Raw genomic sequence first — 6,000 nt, forward strand, 5'->3', positions numbered from 1 at the left:
ATGCGACCTACGCTCATTCAACATCTCAGTGTGAGCCCCATGTATTTTATCACTGCTGTGGGACATAATCATCGGTTCTACAATTAAAATGTCCAGCCAATCCGATTTCGGCGAAGGAGGATGTGCATACACTTCAATGAAACCTTGTAAGGGGCTCCATGGGCTACCTGATGAGCCATACCATTTACAACTTCGACTTAAGCTATTGAAATCAAATGCTCACAACCTCCCTAATAACTTATTGTCATTCACTGATAGACAAAGATATTTTAACCACCATCAAGGACATCATAAATAGATCGGAAAAGACAATTTCATATACATATGGGAATATGGTGAAAGATTAAATCTTAAAAATACATCAATATAATGTTATTATACTTAAACCATGGGATAATTAAGTAACAATTTTATAGGGTTGATAGGCTGTCACTGGAGTACTGTTGTAGACCTTCACCTTCACTCAAGATTAGCTTAGTTTGCTCAAAAATATGTGATACTTGACAACTTTACAAGGATTGGCTATGGCTAATAGTGTTATTCTCCTGCACCCAACTTTAAGTTTTGGTAATAAACTGATAACCAATAAACATTATAGGGTTTGAATCCAATAATAGGTGAAGGGGTACAGGTTTGTGACTAAGTAGATATCTGGTACTTACACTATTATCTAGCATTTTTGCATCAGTTAATACCACATCAGCTTTTTTGCACAGAATGGGCAACTTTTGTTTTCTGGCGCTTTGGCTAAGCCCATTTCTACAAAATCATCAAGGAGGTGTTCTACACTGTGAATGTTATTGTTTTCATTTGTTTTTAAAACTGTTACACCAGCAAAAAATAAAAAATCACAATCTTGAACTGTGTTTTCGTTTTGAGAGAAAAAAAAAATAATAATAATAAATTGGTTTTATTTGTTTGGAAAATTTTGAAACCATCAAAATATTGGCTTTTAAAACAAAAGCAAATGTGGGAGTGCAGATATTGTTTGATTCATGAGATATATATTATATGATTTAAATAAAAAACATGTTCAAACTTGAAATTTTTTATTTTAAGTCTTAAATTTGCAACTATTTTTATTTTAAGAAATAATATGTTTCAAACAATATGATTTTAATTTGTTTTCGGAAGTCACAACAAGAAAAGCAATTCACATTGTAGAGCGCCCCTAAATTCGTAATAATTAATATGATACCCCTATGAGGTGGCACTTTGAAAAATAAAAAGTAGCTTAATTTTCTGAATTATCCCATTATACTTGTAAGAAAAAAATGTTTATTGAAAAATTCTACTTTAAATGTCTTTGTCTCTTGTCAACATAAGCGTCTACCAAACATGTTTTTAAAATTTTAAGGAAAAGCCAAACAGTGAAGCACGACCAGGCAATGTTTTCTTGATTAATCCAAACACTATTTAAGAAACAGCTGGAGAGGAGAATCCGGATCTGCTTCATAAAGAGCACTCCTCACAGTAGAGAGGACGGATTCAGTCCTCACAAAATTGTGTTTGCACCATTCTCACAGCCTTTTTCAGTCATGCATTGAGGATATCTACATATTTTATTTTTTTTTATTCATGGAGAGATGTTCCAAAGGTATGACTGAAAAGGACTGTGAGAACGGTGTAAGCAATTTTATGAACACCAAATCCCATTTTCAGCCATACAATTGAAACATGTGAATGATAACATATTCCCAATGTCCAATTGCAAGTGTTGTGAGGTCAGTGTGAGGAATTCTCTATGAAGATTGAAAAACAAATTTGGTCTCGGAGAAATATGGTTTTTGAAGTAGGAATATTTAGCCGACTTGCAGATCTTGACATGTGGCATCGGCCAGATGCATCCTGGCCGTCCATCATCAACTACTCCCAATTATTCCTCTTCTAAGGCAATTCCAGCTATAAAAGGAACTCACACATTGAAGTAAATGCACAGACTTAAACTCTAAGTTTCCTCACTTGTTTGGTGCGACCCCTCACAGCCCTTGGCTAACTTGACCGTCAGAATCTTCTCCCCTGGGGTAACTCCCGAGGCCTTTGACGTCTTCTTTGTCTCAATAGATTGGACTCATCGGCCTCGGACACCCGAAAGTATGTTGTTACCCTCGGCTCCATATTTGGCAGCAACAGCTTTGATGACTTATAGCGACAATGGTGGAGATAATGGTCCTAGATAGGTTTTTTTTTTTCCTTCCATGATCTTGTTCTTCTTTTCAATAAAAAAAATGAAGAAACAAAAATAAAAATAATGCTAAAATGTAAAGGTGGGTATGTGAAAATTCCACTTCTGTTACGAACCTTAGGAATGAATTGGAACAGGATGACATGAATTCTAAGTTTTTTTAAGCCTGGTTGATCCTTCAAAAAGACAAAGAGAAAGCAAAGCTAAAGGCTCCCTAATTAGCTTACCAAGGCCATGAGCTTGTAGAGGAAGCCCATACCAAGGTAAAAGCAGACAAAGTTTAGGTCGCCAAGCCGAAATAGCTTGTGTTCATACTTAATTATGTGTTTTCTTTTTTTTTCTTATTACATCATAAATTCATTTTTGGGTTAGCATACGTATCAATAGAAAATACTATAACAAATTCCGATCTATAATCACTCTGGCTTATTTATTTTGAGATTTTGGGAAAAGATTATTATAGAAATTAATTAATAAAGATGTTTCTATATTTTTTGTACCATTATTTTGTCAGCTGAAGTGGCTAAACTAAATGGCTTATTATTAGTCGTCTTTTTAGTGGCTAATCCATACGATCACGTTTGGGAGTACTTTCCAATTGGGCTTTTGTGCTTTTCACATTAGATAAACCAAAAGCCAGATAAAAAATTGTTTGGCAAAAAAAACAGAAATCTCAAAATTGACTTTTTACATTAAGAAAATTTGTTTAAAAAAGCATATAAAAAAATCTCTATTTAGCTTTTTTATGTATGTAAGAAGGGGTTCGACTATGATATAGAAAAGATATAATATCTGAAATATTTTTGACCAATCAACTAGAATCATAAACATGGTAGCCAATCAGGTATTATTTATCAAAATTCATGGGTGGATTTTGATTGGTCAAAACTCTTTTGATACCATATATTTTTCGCATCATAGATTTTCCCTTGTAAAAAGTTATTCGAACAAAAAAGTTGGTGATCAAACAATAAGTATTTTTAAAAATGCCCATTTGAAAAAGTGGTTTTTTTTTAAAGCCTGTTTAAGTCAAAGAGCTCTCCCAACCTAGCTCAGGTTGGGTTTTAGCATTCATCAACAGAAAATGTCCAGGCTGAACCTGAGCCTGACCCGATAATTGGTCTATTCTTGAACTCAAACCCAACCCTTATATAAAGCCCAAAACCCGATCCCAAATCCATATCCCAATCTAAATGGGAAGTAAAAGTAAATATTACTAATACATATATTTATTATATATAATATTATCTGGCTGGGTTCAGGCTTGGCCAAACTTATTACAAACCCGGCCCAAAAAAAAATAATCAGGCCTCATACTTACAGCCCGATAAGGAACGAGCCTAGCCGGTCCAGCTTGCCGGGCTACAGGTGTGATGGCATGTAGGGGTTAATTAATAATTACTATATACGTCTATACCATTTTATGCACTCGATAAGTCATTGAGTACTCTTAAAGCAGCCCATTAATCAAAATCTTGAGTTTGATTCATTTTCTTGTTTCTAGTTGTCTATTTGTCTCTCTCCTTCCCTAACCTTATCCTCGCTTTACTAGTAGGGACAAAAAAAGGAAAATGAACTGCATTATTTTGAGAGTTAAACCCCCCACCACAAAAAAAAAAAAAAAATCGGTTATCTAAAAATAAAAGTTAAAGAAGTTTTCCATTAAGCATAATGGTAGTCCTTTTTTTTTTCTGAAAATGTCGCAATAAAAAGAAGATTGTATATGAATTTTTATACATGAAAACATTTTGCTTTTTAGAATTAAGGGTTCCGTTGACTAAATTAACCAAAGTTTCGGTGACTAAAAAAAAAGAAAGAAAAATCCCCACCAAGCACCCAATTGAGTAGAGATATTTTTGGAAGAGAATTTTCAGTGACGCAGGGGATATTTATTTGCAAAACATGATAACTATGGATGGAAATAGTGATTCTTTAAGATTCTTGCCTGCCGGCTGTTGCTTTCCATCCTACACACAAATCATGCCACATCCCACATTACAACAAGGTGGGTGGGGTCCGAGTACTGAAGTATATTCCAAATTAATGTTGAAAATTAGCACCATGTGGGCAGCTGCTACTTTGCAGATTCCAAATCCACGTGTGGTATGAGTATTTAAGTATATTCCTTTTATGCTGTTTTTGGATTGTGAGCAACTGCACCTGCACCTGACGCAATACGCATAAATTCTGCAATTCGGTGGACAATGCAACACAAATGTTATTAGACTTGATCAAACTTGCTCCATTTACATATTTTAATATGTTTATTGCGATGTAAAAATCGATTTAAAATATTTTTATTTCTAGTAGATGAACCATTCAATCTGTGATCCAGCCATCTCTCCGGTTTGACTCTGAGGTGAAATTGCTAACCATTCCTAATTATCTATTAAATCATCAACGTTAAAAAAGAAACAGGGAAATCCTTTGGTGCCCAACTTTTCCATTTCTGTTGTAAACGGAATACAGCCTTAATTAGTCTTCTAGAAGGAGTGTTTCTTTAGGTCAGAGGTTGAATAGGGGGCATCTACTCTTCTAATCTGAAAAGAAAAGGACATGAGGGAGAACTAGTGAAGGTAATGATGCTCACAGTTCAGTTTAATCTAACCATGGGTACATATTTGAAACCGAACTGATTTTTTTGTTTTTGAACTGAAATCGATCTGAATTTAATTAACCAAGTTTTTTTTAGTTGAATTACTGATTTTGGTTGATCAGTTTTCAATTTTTCATATTTTTATGAATATACTTCAAAGAGAAGGTGTAGAAATATTCATTACCAAAAGCTTTTGCCTTTTTGTTCAGTACTAATAAATAAAATTCCATGGTTTAGGATAAAAGAGATGAGATCCACATCATTAATAATTAATTTACCTGGTCCAATGGGTAGTGCCAGTCCACTGCAATTTGCAATAAGCCACGTCCTAACCTGAGAGATGGTTGATTGGTCTACTACATATGGCTCAGGACATAGTTTCTGTAAACTGAGATGAGATGAAAACTTCCAAATTATATGGACCTGTGAGTGAAAGGTTCCTATTCACAACTTTTAGCCTATAAAGGACAATCCCTCCCTTGTTTATACTTACATGGTTGTGTGCTCCTTTTAGTCCACGAGGACTCTGATTGTCTTTACCTCTCTCTCACTGTCTCGCAGCATTCCCTTCTAAAGATAAAGATAAAAGTTGTACCCTACCCCAAAAGAAACAGGTATTGATGTGGTAGCAACTAGGAAGAAAGAACGGCCAAACAAATAGCTGGGTGTTGTAACTTGTAACCCCATGTGTCCATAGACAATTTGATGGCCAGCTAATAAGGGTCTGAATCCTTTTGTTTGAAATGCAGGACTGTAGGACCCTAAAGCCTAAAGTAGGGGCAACCAGACAACGTACCAATAGGTTTTTTAGCTGGGAAGCAAGAATCCAGAAAGAAGTGGCAAATAAGGATAAAAGAAAAACTGGTGTAGTGCTAAGTGCTCGCTCGCTGCTCCCACCCCACTCATAGCTCAGCTCGTATTCATCCCCTCGCTCTCCTGTTGCCTACGCTAACCAGCCGTCCAAGGTGGAGCATTTGGTGGATAGCAACACCAATACTGATTTGCTCGCCAATCAAATCTGCAAAACCACATCTATACCTATGTATTATTAATTATTATTACTACTACTATTACCATTATTGTATTCTTTTATTTTACACGACAAATTGCATCACATACACTTCCCACATGGGCAAGGCTAAGAGGTGTCATTGGTCAGGTCTGCAAAAAGTGGAAACGACCCATCCGATTACTTTCAACCCGCATCCGAACTGGTTGG

This window comes from Nelumbo lutea, chromosome 2 (assembly GCF_056320005.1).
Source record: "Nelumbo lutea isolate HS-2025 chromosome 2, American lotus-T2T, whole genome shotgun sequence".
Lineage (NCBI taxonomy): Eukaryota > Viridiplantae > Streptophyta > Magnoliopsida > Proteales > Nelumbonaceae > Nelumbo > Nelumbo lutea.